The following is a 20291-nucleotide window of genomic DNA, read 5'->3' as shown; positions in this document are numbered from 1 at the left end:
TTTTTTTTTTAGAGATTGGCACCTGAGCTAACATGTTTCCAATCTTCTTTTCTCTCTCTCTCTTCTTCTTCTCCCCAAAACCCCCAAGTATTTAGTTGTATATTCTAGTTGTAGGTCCTTCTGGTTGTGCTATGTGGGACGCCACCTCAGCATGGTTTGATGAGCGGTACTAGGTCCACACCCAGGATCCGAACCAGCAAAACCCTGGGCCGCTGAAGCAGAGCGCACAAACTTAACCACTAGGCCACAGGGCCGGTCCCTAAAATCTTTAATTGTTTTAAAAAGCCCTCATGACAGTTCAGGAGGCAAATGTTCTAGGACATGTGTTCCATCTGTGTGCTGATGAGAACACTGCATATCAAACTTCAACAGGACCACTGCCGCAGTACATCCGTCCATCATGGATGCCCCTGACGGTCTTGTCTTGAACCACACTGATCTTTTCCTCCCCACACTGCACTGCCCCTGGCCTCCAACGAGACACTTACATTCCACCCATGGCATCGCCTGCCTTACTCAGAAGGTTGAGTCTGCCAGACAAGAAATTGACTTAGCTTATTTTCTTTTTAGTACAGAGAGCCCATCTTTACATCCATTTTCCCTTCCCAGCTGTGTGTGGCCAGGTTTGCTTCCCTTTTTCCGAGACCAATGCCTTTAACTCTGCTATCCATCAATTTCTTCTTCTCCTCTCTGAAATCTTATTCTTTTCCCAAGTATTCTTTTTTCTGTTTCTACTCTCTTTCCCCTTTGACTACATACATTTGTGTTACTGAATGGTCTCTTTGGCTCCCCCAGCTTGTGGATTCTAAGTAGGTTTGTTCTTAAGTGTGGTCCTCCTTAAGGACCAAAGTGCATGACCTCAGAGGCCTCTTGCTCTCTGTGTTTTAAAGGCATGGAAAAGAGAGGGTTTCATCGACCATTCCTGGTGCTCCCTGTGCCTTTTCTCAGTCATATCGCCATGCCAGGTTGCCGCTGCTGACGTCACCTCCAATAAAACATTGTGACCTCCATCAAATGTCATGTGAACATTTGTGCTCTCCCTTGAAACAGCTTTCTCTCTTTCATCACCTGTCTGTGGGTCTCTGGCCTGTGAGAAAAAACATGTTCTTATTTTGAAGAGAAGGCAGGGTGTTCAGCTCCCGATAAGTGTCTCTTGCTTTAACCACCCAGCCCTCTTGGCCTCTGGCACTCAACCACCCCAGAGAGCTGGGTCACGGTAGGTGCAAGCGTAGCCTCGTGCTATTCTCAAAGCTACTGCAGCTGGTCTCCCCTCAGACCCTGTCTCTGAGTTGGCCTCACTGTATCTGATAAGTTCCCTATTCGTGGGGCATCTTCTTTCTCCAACAGGGGCCTTATTTCTTAATCAGGCTCCCAGTGGAAACCCAAATTAGGACGAGGTTCCAGTTCTTCCTTTAAGTAGCTATACACCAGGGGTATAGGAAGGGGAGCGCCTATACCCTGTCCTTTTACACTGTAGTATATAACACAGTGCTCTAACCTAGGCAAAGACCCGGCTAGGTATATAAAATTTCCTTCCCAAATTGGAGAACCAAAACAAAACAACAACAAAACACCTTTCTTCATTCTAGAGTCCCACCTAGCCTCTTGCTCTCTTTCCTTTCTAATCAGCCTTCTTCAATAAGCACTCGAGGCAGAACGCCTCGTCTTTCGCACCTTCTCTCTTTGATCTGCTATAGTCCTTCCTTGATCCTCACCATCCAAGAGAAGCTGCATATGTTTTAATATTTACTCTAACTCCTAAAATATCATTTGAACACAGCACACTGATGTTTAAAAAAAAGGAAGTGTGTAAAAACTACTGATATAAAGAATTGGGATATCAGGTTGGAAAAGTTGACTAGAGATCTCATTACACAAGGCCCTGAGTGCCAACTAAGGGGATAGGGAAGATCACCCAAGTGTAAGTCTAAGGACCCAAGTTTGTCCAGCTATATCCATTAACTTTGTGCCCATGGGCAAGTGACACAGCTTTGCAGATTCTCAGTTTCTGGTAAAATGGGATCGTAAGAAGTAACACAAGTTACTGAAGTCTAATGACTGTTCTTCAATCTTTATTCTTTCTGTTGGCTCTCTGGCTCCTTCTGCCCTCCCCAGCTCTTGTGGGTCTCCTCACACTTTATTGACTCTTCTTCTGTCTCCTTTATCAGCTCTTCTTCCTCCTCTCACCTTGCCTCAGCTCTCAGCTCTCTGCACCTCTCCTCACTGTCTGGCAGACCCCACTTCTCCTCCTCCTGTCCCCTCCACATGAAGACTACCAGGTCTGTACTTCAGCCCACCAACCGTCTTCACTTGGATGTCCCATTGTCCTCTACAGCTCAACGTGTCAGTAATGAAACCCTTTCAAAAACACTACCCCCTCCTGCCAGTCCTATCCAGAACATTCTTTCCACTTCCTGTGAATAAACTCTCTGAGCCTTCTTTGATTAAATGAGACCATGAATATGAAAAGCATTTCATAGCTAAAAATGGGATTAAATATTTCTCATATTCTCTTCTGTTTCTGGTCATCACCCTTTCAAGTTCGTCTCCAAGTTCTGTTGATGTGCCTTTATCACTTCACACCTAGACCAATATCCTGGCTTCCAAGCTAATTACCCCTGTTCCGCCTTTCATCTTTCCAGCCCATTTCCCAATTCCAAATTAATCTTCCTAAACTACTCCGAAACACCAATCCCTTGGAGTAACACCTTTCATGGTTCTCATTCTCTATCTGATAAATGATAAAATGCATTTTACTTTTTCCTTCATCTAAATCTTCCATATTAAAACTAAGAAGAACTGCTGACATCATATAGCACTTTAGAATTTACAAAAAATTTTTCACGTATTCACCTTATTTAGTCCTAGGAAATTTATCATGAGGCAACAATTCTTATGATCCTTATTTTACTAGAAACAGAATCAACAAAATCATGCCGCTTGTCCATGGTCACAGCGCTAATGGACATAGCTGGACAAAGCCAGTCCTCAGACTCTCATCCCTTAGCTGGCACCCAAGGTCTTATGTATGGGACCCCCTAGTCCAATTTTCAACCTCCCGTTTCATTGTATTAATGGTTTTCGCCTACTTTTTTTTTTTTTAAGACATCAGGGCACTTTGTTCAAATGGTATTTTAGGAGTTGGTATACACATGAAAATGTTTCTGCTCCTGGTGAAGATAGGCATGGAGGATCAGGAACCGAGACACCCTCACCCCTGTCCCAGCTCCTGAGGTGTCTCTGAGGTGCAAGTTTCGACAACCTCTGTTCTACAGGAAAAAACCCCTGAGGTTGAACCTGAGGTTGAAAGTAGGTTTACTGGGCGTCCATCCACTTTGTGTCTTGCACTGCTCCACCTGTTCGAGATGTCCTCATTTCTATTCTCCACCATCTCAAGTTCCTATGTCCTTCAAGGCCACCTCCTACGTGGAGCCTCCCAGGTCCCTGTGGTCTACAGTGGCATCATGCTTCTCTGAAATCACAGCTCTGTTGTTTCCATCACATAGTTGTCAATTAGATTTTCACTGCCTAAATATTATATTATATTCAAAATCTTATTTAGGTTATATATTGCTATTTAACTTAAAAATATGACTAAGATGCACTCTCCATGTGAGCAAGGGCAATGTTTAATCCTCTTTGGGTCTCTTCAGTGCATGCACTCATTGATTTCTTGATTCATTGATTGTTATTAGGGATATAAGCTCTGGGTTTATTACAGAATAAACTGCAATTTAAAGGCAAAGCAACACAGACCTTTCCCATCCAACAAGTGACACTGAGCCACCAGTGTAAGATTCAGATTTTCACCTTTAAAGTGAGAATAATAACACATAAGTCATAGAGTTGTGAAGATAAAATGCAATCATTTATCGAAAGCACTTAGCCCACTTCCTGATTCAGAGTAAGCAAGCAGCTGATGAAACCAGCTATTATTTCTGTTATTAATGTCGTATGAACATATTAATTCCTGCTAAACCTGAACAGTATGAACAACAATACTTTTCAAACTGCAGGTTAGATTCAGGTAGCATGTTGTGATACAAATTTAGTCTAGTGGACTTAATATATTTTTAAAGGAATAAAAAGTAGAGTCTCTCACACATAGTAAAAGTAAGTAGTAGTTCATCTGAAACTTTACTTCAGATGCACATGTGTACATACACATAGTAATATATATTGGATGATGTCAAACGTCAAAAAGTTGAAATCAAATCACTGACCTAGAAGATACCTGTGGTGGAAAAAATGTATGAGAGCCCAGGCTGTGCAGATACCTGCACTCAAGCTTCAGAACTGTATTATATCTTACGTTGGATCCTGTCACACCAGAAAGGTAAGAATCCCCTGCACGCTCACCTGCCAATTTCCAGGGATGACTTTTACAATGTAGCAAGAATCGCCAAGGTGCAAAAGTCAGGGACCTGATTTCTCTCCAGAGTTTGAAAAAGGCAGTCTTGCAATGAGAACTCTGAGAGGAAGATGGTAAAAAACCAGGATCCTTTTAACGTCAGGAAGGGGAGGAAGAGACCAGTCAGTTCAGAGAACTGACATTGCAATACAAAATAAGAACCAAAAAATAGCTTGAAGGACTCATCAGAATTGCCCACAAGAATCCCATCGAGTTGTAGATTCATAGATCAGGATTCCCAAGTTTTGCTGGGCATGGGAATCACCAAAGGATCCTTTTTGGAATGCCAGTTTTCAGGTTCCACTTCTGCCTACTGACTCCTTGGCTACCTCATTACCTGGTCCACATGTGTTCCCGGAATGCCAACACCAGCTGTATTTCACATCACTAAACAAAGTACACAGTCTTGGGAGTGACAGATAAAGGCAAATGAATGGAAAGCTGCAATACCTTACACCAACTCTTACAGCATTTCAGCTCTCAGTAAGATAGTTGGGTACAGACAAGGAATAGAGTGTGGAAGAGCAGGGGGTCCAGGTGCCCATTAGCATTTGTGATAAGCAGAAAGAAATCGAAGTCGTGAGTGGCACTAGCCTTTGTGAAGCAGCATTGGTCAGGTACCATCACAGGTGTGTGATCTTCTGAGACACAGTGCTTATTTTTCTTTCCAACCTTTGAGTAGTCATTGCCCAAGTCAAAAATTTGGCTATAGATGTAGAAGATCCTGAGATTTGTCATTGGAGAGAAATGATCCCCAACTATTTTGGCATTCTTCCTGGTACAATTGTGAAATAAACTCACTCTCAAATCCCCCTTGCTGAACATTCCATATCTACTTCTTCTCAAAGTGTAAGTGAAGTAAAATTAGTCATGAAGGATTAGTGTGTGTTTTGTGTAAGACACGACTCAAGATAACAGGGGACATGCTGGTGGATCCCAAGCTGGGACTGTCACTCTTCTTTTGTGGTGGAGGAATCCAGATTTGCTATAACCCTGGGAGCAATAAATGCAGACTGCCTCAAGGTAGTGTCTTACAGGCAGTACCATGGAGTAGCAATTGGGTCTGAGGGCTTGTCATAATGGAAGAATTGGTCTGTGTGTGTGTTCTACAAGATCCTCTCCCAGGCTTGGAAAATAAAAGGGATATTCCCCAACCAATTTTTAAAATTTTATTCTCTCTTGCATCTGGATAATTGCAAAATTGACACCCTTCAGTTCCCATTGGGTGACTATGCAAGGGGATCTCATGTCACATCAAAGAGGATTTAGTCAAGAATGTAGACGGGTCAACACGCTCTGAAGAACTGGAACTGCGAACAAGAAGGAAAATATGCCAGCTTTTCAGTTTCCTAGTCCGATATTTCGGGGCTCTATAGCCATATATTTCAATTAGTTTGGGATTCAATGGTCAATGAAGAGAGGGGTAGAAAATTACCTACCTTCCTGATGAAATATTCTTGAAAATAAATAAACAATTATTACTGAGTCCCTGCTCTGATGAGTCCTTCACTTTTCTAGCCAGTGAGGATACAGTCAGGTAGGAGGAGGCAAGCTCCCCCATCTCGTGGAGTTTCTGGTGTAGAGAGAATGCCTATGTGCCCTTCTCTCAGTTAACATGCTATTCGGGAGTGCCATCTTACACCAGTTCCTGCTAAAGGTACAGAGAAGCGGACACAGCGGTAAGCAGGCTAGGGGTCACCCCTGTTCTCTTGGAGGCTGAATAATCAATGCCAAAAGAGCATCCATTCATTCAACAAATATCTATTACTAAACTACTATTTTTCAGATACTGCATTAGATGTGGAATGAATATAGATATATAGATATAAATACATCTAGATATAGATATATCTATTTTATCTATAAAATATATTTTATATTTGTAGAATATAGATATAAAAATGAAAAAGATACTACCTTCTAAGAACAGGGAGTCCAAGACAGAAGACAGACATACAGATAAATCTAAATTAGTAAATCAAAGGCTTTAGTGGAGTGGACACAGATAGAGGCAGGACCACAGAGAGGGCAGGATGAGGAGTTTCCCGGAAGAGACCCTTGAGCTGGGCCACAGCCATTAGAAACATTTCAGGTGAGCCAGTGTGAGAAGGTGTAAGGTGGGAATGCTTCTGCCCTTCTCCTGCTGTTTCCATCCAGATGAAGGTGTGACATTCTTGGCCTCTGGGTACCTCCTAAACCCTTTCCCTAGGGAAGGAATGCCTTCATCTGATTGGAAGATATTGGAAAAGACATTGGGAATGCTTGGCTCAGCTCCTCTTTTCCAGCCAGACTGCTCTTGAGTGTGCCCAAGAGTTCCAAGTTAAGGAACTGCAGGGGGCCTGCAGCGGTCCCAGGTCTTCTGTGGTTATTGGGAACAGTCTGTTCATTTCTGGGGTTGAGTTAGCAAGCTCATTTAGCCCGCACTCTAAGCAACATTCTCTGACCTTAACTTTATCAATTATAAAGTTGATCTTTCACTTCTATCTGCCTTATTTATTATCTTATTAAGAAATTGGATTTAAAGGGGAAAGGGAGATTACTTCTTGGGAACCCCCCCAAGACTCTAACAGAAGGGAGTTTCAGGCAGAAACACTCATCTAGAGAGGAGAAGGTACAAATCACTTTCAGAATTACAAGTTCAGTTTGGAGTAAGGAGGGATTTGCCTCAAGTGAGCCTGCATTAGTTAGCCAAGGCCACACCAAGGAAAGCCTTGTGGGACTGGAGGGGAGTCTGCTAAAGGATCTTACACAGAGGAATACATCAGCAGATCTGCATTTTAGAAGTATTTCTGTCATGGCAAAGTGAGAAGTGCACCCGGAACCTGGGGAGCTGATCAAGAAATAGCTCCAGTGAAAGATGACGTGGGATAGAAAGCAGGGGAGAGGCCCAAGAGATGACGAATAGAGAGAAATCATAGTGCATACTGATGGATCTGGAAACTGAGGAAGAAAGGAGAGGCTGAAGAACAGTTATACGTCTGCAGCTTGGATCAGGGAGACTGGGGATGGGGAAGTTATGATGCCCTCAGTTTTTAAGCTTCTTGTGGACAGTCATAGGCGAGTTATGTAGTAGGTGGTCCAATGGCATCGCTCTAAGTCTGGAGCTCAAAAGAGAGGTCTGAGCTGTACTTGTAGACTTGGGGCATAGATGGGCTCAAACTCAGAGTGTGGGGCATGAAAAAAAAGAGGAGTAAGGCCAGGGTGCTAATAATTAGGGTTTCTCTGACTATAGCTCCTTTCAGGGTTAAATTAGAGGAAAGTTCTCTGTTTGTATTTAGAGTTATTATCCCAGATTCCTCTCAGAATTACTGCAGGAGCTGTACCATAGCTGTACCAAACTAGGCCTTTGATTTCTGGATAGGATTGTTAAGGACCTTGCAGACAAATTAAAATATGGTTGCTAATTGCAAGATTTTGGGATAATATTGTTGTAAAGTTTGTAAAAGTTCTTCGTTGTAAAGTTTCGTGTCACAAAATCAGATACAGCGACAAGAAAAGGCCAAAACTGACCACTCTACTCCTTCCCGTCACTTAAGCTAAACAATCAATTTGGGAAGTGACCGGAGTGATTTTTTTAACCTCTCTAATCATCAACATCCTTCTTTGCGATTGTGAGATCCATGACAATTAGCTGATAGCATTTAGGGGAAGATTAAATTAGATATTGTACGTAAATCAGTCAACGTGTCTGACACATAGTGAGTGCTGGGCACTTGATGATTATCATTATTATTGGTGAAGGAGTTGAACATTTTTGGTGATACAATTCCAATTAATCACATGCAGATTACCCATAACAATATTTTTTTATTAAAAAGCTAGTTTTCTCTTTTCCATCTCCTCCTTTCATTGCCAGCCTTTGTTTATTCAGGACAGGCCAACTAATTTTAATATTATCTGATATCAAATATAATTAGGAAAAGATCTGTAGCCAAAAAATACAATATATTTTAAAGTCCATATATAAACACATTACAGTCGGCCCTCCCTATCTGCAGGTTCTGCATCCACAGATTCACCCAATGGAGGATCAAAAGCCCTACGATGGTTGCATCTGTACTGATCATGTACAGACTTTTTGTTCTTGCCATTATTCCCTAAACAATACAGTGTAACAACTATTTACATAGCATTTACATTGTATTGGGTATTATAAGTAATCCAGAGATGATTTAAAGTATATGGGAGGATGTGCATAGGTTATATGCAATATGATGCAATTTTATCAAGGGACTTGAGTATCCTCGGATTTCGGTATCTGCGAGGGTCCTAGAACCAATCCCCAGCGGATATCGAGGGACGACTGCATATTATCTGTGAGTGTAGATTTTTCATACCACTATTCCCTATTGTCAGAAGTCCCCTTTGACATGAAGCCTAAGAAGTTGGGGGAAATATGCCATCCGATTTAGCTGCAACCGACACCCCAACCAAAAATAATAGAGATGAGGCTAATTTCTGTGGAAGAGAAAGGAAAAAAATATTTATTGAAACTATTACATGCCTAGCACTATGTTATACTTCTTCACATCTCATCTCATGTATGCCTCCCAGCAGTGCAAGGAGTTGGGGTTGGTATGAAAATTCCATTTTACAGACAAGATTGAGGTTCAGAGCAGTGAGACCACTTGTTCAAGCTCATTTACCGACCAAGAGCAATAGATGGTTGATCTGGGTTTCAGCCCAGATCGGATCGACCTGAAACCTCACAGTCTCCCCATGAACCTCGTCCTCCCTGGGAGAATTATGGTAGCTCACATTTAATGAGGCTTCTTCGAGACAGGTCTCATCCAAGTGCTTCACGTGTACTTTCTCATTTAATCATCCCAACCACCTGTGGGGTACTTACTATTATTAGCCCCCTCAGGAAACTGAGGCGCAGGAATTAGCCCAGGGTCCTACAGTTGATAAGCAGTGGGATGAAAATTCCATTCGAGGGAGTCTTCCCCCAGAACCCACACTCTCCACCACCAAACTCAAAGCCTCGCTTAAGAAAATCAACGACAATTTTCAAAGTTTTGAACTGATATTAAAGCATGATTAGTTTCAATCCAGCAGGGGAGAGAAAATGCTGAGTTATATGATAAAGACAAATCACCTACAAAATAGGGGAAAAAATACTTGCAACAGTTCAGTTCTCACCTGACAGTACTAGGAAGGCGACTGCTGCCGGGTAGTAACAAAGCCATTATTTATCAAGGGAGTTATCCAGTTTGAGCAAAATCATGTTCCCCCTAAAAATTTAGTGTTAGGGGAAATGGTAGTAAATGAACTCTTAAGCTTTCAAAATGATAATCTAGCATTACTTAAAAGTCTACAAATTTGTTCCTAAATGTATTTAAATCTTACCAGCGAACATGATGCTTGGTTATTAAAAAGTTATTCTGGAGAATTAGCTTGCAGCTACAAAATTAATATAATTCATTTATTACTTGCAGCCACAAATCAAGATGCTGTTAACACTGCTACACACAATTTAATATGCGCAGTGAGTTTCCATATGGCTTCAATTTTAGGTTTCTGGTCATTCCACTGAATCACTCACAGAATGGTCCAGCATGTCCTGTCAGAGGGCACTTGATCTAAACAAAGTGTGAAGCGATGGCTTTCAAACTATGGAATTAAAGGTTTGGTTTATTTCTATTTTCCTCATATTGAACAGATATATTTTTAAAATCTATATTCTTACTGTTACACAGAGATTTAGTGATGGAGAAAAACCAAAAGCATTCAATCTCCAACACTAGCCAAGACTCTTATTTTTCCTAGTTCTGAATTGCCCTCTTCTCTTCACGGATTTTCCTTTGAAGATGAAGGAGAAGAAACACACACACACACCTATTTGATTTATTAAGAAGGTTGACATAAAAGAATCATCCAGAGGTTAAACACTCTTTTCAATTATCCTGCCAGAATGATGTGTAGTTCTTGTTTCATGGATAAATTTCACACCTTCATTAAGGAGTTCAAGTTCTTTATGAATGAGATACAAACTTGCATAAGTCTAGATGAGAAATGAACGCAATAATTGCACTCCATGTCTCAGGCCTAGAAGAGAACAATAAGCCTAAAGAACAGAGAATATGTCTTTCACGTGTGTTTTTTCACCTGTCATTCATCTTGTGTCTCATGAACCATCGCAATGGAGTGCGTTTTGTAGTGGACAACTACTTTTCTTCCTTGGCCATTTCCACCATGAAGGCTGGTTGAATAGACCAGACAACTCAAACCACTTTTCTTCCAGAATTTGTCCTGGAAAGGACCTCTTCATCAATCATGATGAAGTCTGTGGTTAAGTCACTACGTTGCCTTCTGTAAGTGTTGCCAGATTCTTTTTCACTGCCGCTTTCAAAGTGAAACTGACAAGGGAAATCTATGATTCAGAAGAAAAATTAGTGACAGAGTCTTAGCTTTTCAGCTTTATATTTGGCACCTGCACCTTCTTGCTCTGTTGTAGACAGGAGGGGTGGTAGGTTGAGGAGGAAGGAAGACGGGAGCTGAGAATACAGACAGGCAATAAGCCTTGCCTACGATTTGTATCAGTGATATTCTCACTTAGAAAAGAGAGCAACAACCTGAGGGAGATAACCCCCAAGTATTCTCAAACTGACATAAAGGTGCACCTCTCTGTGGAAGTCTTCTGTGTTTTGATCCTAAGCTGGAAAAAGTGGAGTAATTAGAAAAGAAACATTCTACAAAGATTGGTGAAGAAAATTATAAACATAATTTGATAACTGGTAACGACTAGAACAAAAGAAACCAAAGCATACCCAAGAGTTTATTTCAAAACTTGTTACGGTAATGATACCTTCCGTCTAAATGATACCTTTAAGGGTTATTTTACGTGGATTAGCTCAATAATCCTTTTGACATATTGCAGCAAATAAATGTAATTACTAGTCTAGGACATGGAAGAGCAGAGAAATTAGGTAACTCACCCAAACCCACACTGTTAGCAAGTGGCAGAATTTAAATGACACCCAGGCCTTTCAAAAACCAGCTTCCAAAAGTCCTGGTAATGTCTAAGTTTAATGATTTTCATAAAGTAATGGCAAAATCTTCCTTTAAGGATGAGACTAGTATGACTCGAGTATTTCCTAGAAACATTGTACCATAATATTTGTGTTTCGTGAGTTTTAAAGAAGGACTATATTTCTGCAAAAGTTTTGCTACAAACCTAAACATGTTTGTAAACCTATCAATTTGAATATAGACTCTAGACCATGGAAAATGGTACATCCTGGTAGGAGACTGAGGAGCCACTGACATGTTTGCACGACATTATTAGAGCTGGGAAAAGACATTGGTTAAGAAAACCTTAGAAGAAAAGAAAACATGAGAAAGACAATGTGAGTTATGGATTCCCTTTATCCTCCCCAATCTGAACACGCATTGCCCATCCCTCTTCTGACTTTCTGGGATATTTACTCCATCGTGTGCTCATATTGTATTTATTCACTTTATGAACTTCAAAAATTCCATATATGTCTATGTAAAGCCATACACTCTCTCAAACTGTAAATCCTGGTCATATTGGTGACTCATATGGTACTCAATATAGCACTCAACAGTGTCCTGCACTCAGCAGGTGCTCAATAAATGTTTAACTGAATCACATTGTATTGAGAAATGTGTTTACCAAGTGCTATTCCTGTTGTAAAGGGTGAGAATGAGTCTAATTTGTGTGAAGTATCAGTTTGAAATACTAATTTCTGGTCTGGTTTCTGAATAGCAAGTATCCAGGCCACCACATGGAATGTGACATATAGTACAAAAAGGCATCCCACTGCCTGAGTAAAAAGTAACGGTATATTGTGTGCATTATTTTCTCCAGTGGACCCCAGAAGGAAGTAGAATCTCTTTTAATGTCTTTTACTACATTTAGAAAAAGCAGGCATTGCCCCTTTAAGAAACAACTTATGTCAAAAGGTTGGTCAGAGGGCAGGCTGTAAAACTACACGATGAATACAACGTGCTGGTGAGTACACTTTCCTAGCTGCTTCTTAATGGATGGAAAAACTCAGCATCAAAGGGCAGAAAGCTAGGCAGGAAAATAATGAGGTGGAGGAAAATTACTCCCTTCTGATTGGAAAAGGATCATTAGGAGGGAGTCACACTGAGGAGTCCTAGTGGGCTCTGATCTCTCCCTTCCAGCTTTTCCTGAGCAATGTGGGGCAGAAAACCATGTGGATCTGAGAACTGAACAAAACGCCAAGGCCCATTCCTCCTATAACAGAGAGATTGGGGCTGCGTGGATGGATATAACGGACAAGAGCCAGTGAGAGAAAGAGAAGACCAGAGGGGGAAGTCCCCATCATCTGCAAGGCTTGCTGCCCTGATTGTCCTAGAACCCAGACATTCAGGACAACCTCTTAGGATTTAAGACTGCGGACTCCAAACTCCTTCTGTCCCAGCTTACGTAGGGCACAGAATGAGGGTTCAATTAAGAGGGGACCAATGGCAGTTACTTGACAACAGCTGAAGAGTAGTGAGGCGGGATCTGATTGTTTACATGATTATATTCTTAATAATGTGTGCTAATTATAGTGTTCTGTTAAGTGTTATATAACAATAATAATAGTGCTTAGAATTTTAAACAGCGGTGTAATAAAAACTCACCGTTCTCTTTAGTGTTGCTGTTCCTCTCTTCCCAAAGAGAATAAGTTTCTGTCATTCAAGAATGATTTCTTTTTACTAATATGCAGATTCTGGCTATGGGATCATAAACCTATGGACTGCCTGACCCCTCCACCCCCAACCAAAAGTGGCTCTGCTTTGTGAGATTTCTGTGGTGGCTCCATTCCTCAGAGTGGCAGCAGGGTGTACTACTTATTGGTCTTAGCTATGGTGACTGAGCACCTACCATTGGGAACAATGACATGTGCTTCTCCTTGCTCACTCCCCATAGTCTGTGTCCTGCTTTCTTGGGCACATTCTTCAGAAGTTGGGGTAGCATTTGTTGTCCCACACACTTGGGGATCTTGGGAATCTTGAATATTACCACCAAAGTCCCTTCAATTCTTCTTCCCAGAGTCCAAAGACTTTTAGCAGACAGACGTCCTGGTGCACTTTCTCAGCACAGCAGAATTCCTAAACTGGATGTCCAGATTTAAATTTTTTTGCTTGTTTCAACATTTGACAAGTTTTTCATTATTAGTTCTTATGAGTATTGTACATTCATTAGGGAACATCTAACTTATAAATCTAGCTAACTATTAAATAAAATATGTCCCGTTTTCCTCTCTTGACAAACATGCCTACGCAATGAACGGGAAGACCTAGCTCAAATTGAGAATAATCTGACTCCTTGGAGTTTCTCTTTGGCCCCTGGAAGTGTGGGGAAAGCCGGCCCCCAGGCACTAGCCTGTCTCCCCTTTCTTCCCACCCATCACTCTGCTTGGCCATCACCTGAGCCTCAGTAAGCATGGTCCACACTGTGAGGACTGACCCAGCAGGTCGGCAGTGCAAGAAGCAGCCTCAAAGCCATTCAAGAAGGGAATTCTGGGCCCCAGTCACCTGGAGTTGGGTCCAGAGTGTGTGCAAAGACTCAAGTTGGGCCTCTGCCTTTGGCCCTCTGCCCCTCTCCCTTTCTCTCTCTCACATGGCCACTCCTTATAGATGAAACTTTTGAGACTTGGCTAAGGGGTGTCAACTTGGGGACGCATTTAGTCTGAGGTTACTGGGTTATATTCATGTGGTTCTTAGTCATTTCATACTATTGCTGCCTCTTGAGGTGCAGCAATGGCTTCCTGGAATAGTCCAACTACGTAATTGCTGACTTAACCCTAAACTGAGAGAGAAGGGGCAGCACCATAAGTCATGTTACCATAGAGTGTGGCCTATATTACCCAGAATTGTTGCTAATGGGGGAAAAATAAGAAGTCAGAAGATGGTCAGTGGAATTCCTCCCAATTGTCAGATGTGTATAATCGTAAGTGGGACTTTTGGTCTCATCCAGGTCTGGCCAAACAGAAGTTCTCTCCTGTCAGGAATTTACCTGATAGGGCAGCATATCCAAGTGTAAATGCACCATACATTTTCCTCCCTTTTTGATGCAATGATGCTTTTGATAAAGCTAAAATAATCCATTTTAACTGCCATTTGCAAAGACATTTTGGAATGTTCAATAAAGCAAGTATGAAATTACAAAATCTTGACTTGCACCTATGTGAAGTATATCTTCTTTGCTAATCATTAAATTCACTTGTAAACACACACACACAGAGAAAATTTGGATCAAAATTATGGGCCATTAAACAAAAGTGATATTGTGATCAACTATGGTAGAAGAAAGACTGGCTTAGCTTTCTACTCTATTAAAAATTGTATGACCAAATTGTTGTTATATGAAAAAATGATCAATGATCATGGAGCCAAAAAATGTAGGGGAGAAAAAGGTATTTTTAAATTCTTAACGAGTTAACTACTAAAAATATAATATCTGCATGTGTGTGCGCATGTGCGTGTATTTTTGGATTTCTTAATGTTTGTAGTATTTTCCAGTTTTTTAAAAATCTGTAATGTGTTGTGATTTCTTTTCTCATCTTAAGTAAATATTCATTTTGAACTTAATTTTGTATTTTTCACTTTGCATTTTTTTTTTGGTAAAGATCTTCTGCCCCATGCCCCATGCCAATCACATGGAGCTCCAGGCTCCACTGGGTCCTAGGTCTGCCTCTGGGTCCAGGGCTGGAACAGATGAGAAAAGGCAGACAGTCCAAGTCTTACAGGTGGGATTCAGGGCCAGAAAGGTAGAGCGACAACCCAGGAGTTTAAAGAGACAGAGAAGCTATTCTTTAAGTCAGATTAGACGGTATGAACACTGATTAAAAGTCAATATATTCAGTCTGAGAAGGGAAAAGTTAATATAAGCTAAGAAAATATTTGACTTACAGATAGTTTAATAGAAACAGTACTTTATTTTCTCTCAAGCCTATAAACAAGCTGAATTAGTTCAATAAAATATTTAGGTATACATATTCTTCAATTAATAAATAAGATACAATTCATTTGTTATTCAGGCTGTTAATTATATTTATGTATGCATATATAGTTAATACATAGTCCTAGAATTCTAAACAAAAACTGTGTTATTGTTGTAAAGTAAGGGGTTATATAAGCATGGACTCTGGATTCACACCACGTGGGTGCAGATCTTGGCTCCCTTGCTTTCCATCTGTGTTACCTTGGGCAGGTGACTTCCTCTCTCTGGCCCTCAGTTTTCTCATTTGTATATTTCACCTAATGGTAGCACCTGCCTCATAGCGCTGACACGGGGATTAAATGAGATAATCGTGTAAAATGCTGAAAACAGTGGCTGACCCAGAATAGGTGCTGAATTCATGCTACCTCTAATTTGCTAATCAAACATCTTCCTTATAGACCATAATAAAAGTAACTTCAACCAAGCCCAGCTGAGTTATTACAAAACCTGACTCAGAGGGTAGCCACATCAGTTCGGCTGAACAAATTGTTTCATCTCTAGCCCAGTCACACTGTGGCAGAGACTCTGACAGGTCATGCAGTGTTAGGCTGATGGGACAACATGGCAAGAAGGAGATTAAATTAGTCAGGAGTCTAGCAAGTGATTGATATCATCTGTAACCCTCTAGGACGTCTCTGCCTTGCCACGCTGGCCAATTTAAAGCACAGCATTTCTTCTCTCGGTCAGATATTTGAATTCTAGGTTTACACTGAGCAACTTCCATCCACCTGACAAAATATGGAAAAGAAGGACAAAAACAGAATAAATCTCTAAGTGGTTAATTGTCATGGTAATAAAACAGAAATAGATTTGTCATGTGATCATAGTACAAGATTCCGAGTACTGTAACTGATATTCACAAATACATATTTAGGAATTTTCTGTTCTAATGCAATTCTATTGCAAATTAGCAAGTTGTAGTAAGAAAATATTTGCATTTCTCCTCTTTATCTTTACAACACATTCCTTCACTTGAAAAATTAGCTTTGGGCCGACGATAATGATGTTTTAGAAAAAGATGCAATAAATGCTAGCATTAAGCAAAAGGCTCAGTATTTTTCAGCCATAGACTCAATGACTGTCTGGAGAATAACGTGTGATGTTCATTGCACAAAAGAATTCTTAAGAAGGCTATTAGCACCATAAGCTTTCGTGGATTTTTTAATAACAATTTCCTACTAAAATACAAAAGAAATTAATAGAAGTTACTTAAACCATATTCAGAAATAAAGAAGAGACAAGAATTGGATAACTCTTCTTAATGCGCCTCATACCCCATAATAAGCTTAGACAAAAAGTAGGATTTTCCTCAACGTTGAGTTAGGAAATGTGGAATGGATGGGCAGGGCCACCGTTACACATCCTAAGTACAGAGCCCTAGTATTTTATGCGATTAATCCTATTTCATTATACATGTGTTTGCAGGCCACTGGGTGCAAGTGCGGACAGTGCTGCAGCTAAATTCTGTTCTGTTAAGTACAGGTATAGTTATAATTGAGCTAGAAATAAGTCCTGTAAAATAGAATAGAGGAAGACTTCTAGTTCAAGACAGCTGAGGTCATGCGCGGCCACCACTCTCTCCCAAAATTCCATTAAAATGCAGGGAGAGATTAAAAAATTAAATACACAGCAGCACTGGAAAGTACAGCACCAGCAGACCAGCACAGAGAAAAATTTCTCAAATATATAACAGAGAGAGGGAAAATACAACTGAAAAACCTACAGCCACTTCAGATAAAAGAGAGAACTTCCTGTGTCCAGGTGAGTTTCCCCACAGAAACTCTAATAACTCCAGACTCAGAAGCAGCAGAGTCCAGGAGAAGGAAGATGAGAGAGACTGGCTAGTTAACAAATTAAGTGGCAATCAAAAAAATTAGGGCCCTTCCATAACGTGCTTCTGGATATGGCGTTTGGCCGTGGATTAAATTCTGGAGTGCTCTCTGCTTTCAGAATTCTGACAGGAGAGACGAAGCAATTGGTATGGGGCAGTCGAAGCAAGCAGCGTTCTAACAAATGTATGGTCACTAGGAAACTGGTCTCCAGACCCAGAAGGAAAATCACGTGGAACGTGAAAGCAAGCCTGTCCTGCCCGCCACGTGTCCTCTTCCTCCATCCAGCCAGCAGAAGCAGAGCTTTCCAAATCAGAACACGAATTCTTGGGCAGATAGGAATTTTCAATCGAGCTGAAGAAATAACTCTTCCTAACAATCTTGTTTGAATTAGATCCTCATCTATAATATGAACAGATCACAAAGAATTGCCAAAAATCCACAAAAACTCCAGCATGAAAAAGACATAGTACTTAGCCAACAGAAGAACTCTATCCAAAGATCACGGAATTAATACTGAGAACAAAAGAAAATTTTAAATTAAGTACATTATTTTCCAAGAGATTTGTAAAGCTATCATGTTCATAAATTTAAAAAGAAATAGCAAGCTACTATAAAAAAAATGTTGTGAGAGCTTTTATTAATAAAGGCAGTTTGCTAAAAACAAAAAAAAACAATAGATGATTTGAAGTGGAAAATGTACAGCACTGAACATCAAAACAGAATCCTAGAACAACATTCAAGCAGTGTTAGTCACCTTCTCTTCTATTAGAAAAAAATAGCATGGAAGAGCATGGAACATATTCAGGGCGAGGAGTCATTTAGTCTGGCTGCATGGCAGTTATGAGTAGCAAGTGTAGTGGGAGGTCCTACAGGAAGTGTGGAGCGGGGGATCGCCAGGAAGAAGCTAAGGTTGTCCCAGGGCTGGGGAAGGGTTAGTAATTGGGAAATGCAGCAACAGAGGGAGCAGGTCCAAGGCAGCTGACTGGTTAAGGCTCAGTTGCCTTTATCTTCCTCTCACTCTGATGAGAGGTAATCCTGGGAGAGCATACAAATACAACAGAGAACATCTGGCTGGATATTCCGAGGGTAGGAGCGAGAGCAAACTGTTTTCTAGCAGCTGCAGTTCTCTGCAGGTAAGGAGCTGAGGATCCAGGGAGGCTGCCTGACCCACATTGGAAGGAATGCCCCCATCTTCGGCTCAGTAACCCGTTAGGGTAAGAAGCTAACTTGCCATAGGCAAGGGCATTCGTCTGTCTTCCAAAGGAATCCCGCTCCACAGTGGTCCTGCTTCCAGAAACAAACACACTACCCAAGCCGGACTTTAAATAAAACTACTTTTGTTAAAGTTTAATTGGCACAGTGTTTCAGTGAGGGAAATGTATCCAAGGACGCCTTCTAGAGCTGTGTAGACAATCAAGGTGGCATTTACACTTGTGTCATTGGTGAACACAGTAACAGTACTGTGCTGATAAATGTTAAACAGCTAGCTCTGCTGGGAAAAAGTCTTGATTGTAGCATTTGCCAATTTTTGTATTGTAAATCCCTCACTATGGCCAATTTCAAGCTATCGGTATGATGCCACTGCATGTGATGTTGGGAGGAGATGCCCCCAACCAGGTGCAGTATACCACCACCTGCAGATCACCCCCATGCTGACACTGGGCCTTCCAACACAAGCCCCACAACTTGCTCTGATTTTTCTGACCCTATGTGAACCTTCAAAAACATCACAGCACTTAAAAATTATTTATCTTTCACTCTTTTGAAAATCATACAGCTCCTTGTCAGCATACTTTGAAATTTACTTGCATAATGCCCGTTACCACTGGAATGGAACTCAATCAGTTACACAGGTATGTAGGCAGGAATATAGATGTCTGACAGAGTGATCCATAGAAAACCAATTCAGAAGCCTAATAAAATGACACAAAACAGGGAGGGAAAGTCTCCCTCTGCTTCTAAAAAGCCAGAGACAAATCTGGACTCTCTTCCACTGTTTTCCCAGAGCTAGAAAGAAAGTAACTAGTTCATAAATTCCATCAGGAGCTTGGGGATTTTTGATGTAATGAGTTTTACAGTTTCAGAGGAGAATGCTTTGCTAATAATTATGTAACAGTAATTAAATCTGAAAAAGGCTGTACTCTAACTATGTTGATTTATTGCAGCTCCTACAAAGTACTCCTCGAGCGTGCATTGGAGTGTGCGCTGCCTCCCTCCAGTTTTCTTTAAATTCTCACAGAGCACTGGGTCACAGATGGTCTGAGCTGCTATATTTTCCCTATTAAATTCCTAATAATCTTTTTCTGAGGCTGAGTCATGGAAGCCTGGGGATTTCTCATTTTAATTAGAAGGTTTAAGGAGCTAACTCTGTTTGAAATTTTCTCCTAGGAGGGGTGGGTGCAGGTGATCCCATTCAGAAGAATGACACAGTACCGTGGCCAGGACACATTTCCATATTAGATTGCAGCTTGCTTGGCTCCGCTCCTACTGCTGAGGTCGATGATGCATTGTCTGAATCTGTAGAATAAACTTTGAAAAATAGGGTTATTGGGAGATTGTTTTTGGGGGGAATATATTTTGGCATTTGGTTCCCATCTCCATTTTGCATATAGAGCAGTAGTAGATTCAGGGACACGAATTATTTGTAATTCCAAATGAAGGTTGTAGATCATATCAATCTGAGCCAAAGTCACCAAGGAACAGATTTGGGGACCATTTGTCCATCTTTATCCCTACAATTTTCTCCTTTTGGCCCCCTCAGACTTAATTTTTAAATCTTCCGAGTTCTGAGACAACCTCATATTAAATATGATCTTTTGTGTTCAGTTTGACTAGCAAAAGAGTAGGAAAAATGTGTATGAACAGACGGGACAAGCTATTTAGAATAATACCTAGAATTTGTCAAGTAACCAGAGAGTGACAGTCAGGGTGAGCCATGTAGCTGCAATAAGCTTATCTTTTGGAGTTTCCCAGCGAGTTTGATTGCCTGTAGAAAAGCCTGTTATGTAAGACAGAGTGTGTGGAGTTAGGCACGGTTCCCTTGACAGTATAATGTACAAAAAGA

This window comes from Equus caballus, chromosome 4, assembly GCF_041296265.1.
Source record: "Equus caballus isolate H_3958 breed thoroughbred chromosome 4, TB-T2T, whole genome shotgun sequence".
Taxonomy (NCBI): domain Eukaryota; kingdom Metazoa; phylum Chordata; class Mammalia; order Perissodactyla; family Equidae; genus Equus; species Equus caballus.
Note: the sequence above shows the minus strand (reverse complement) of the source record.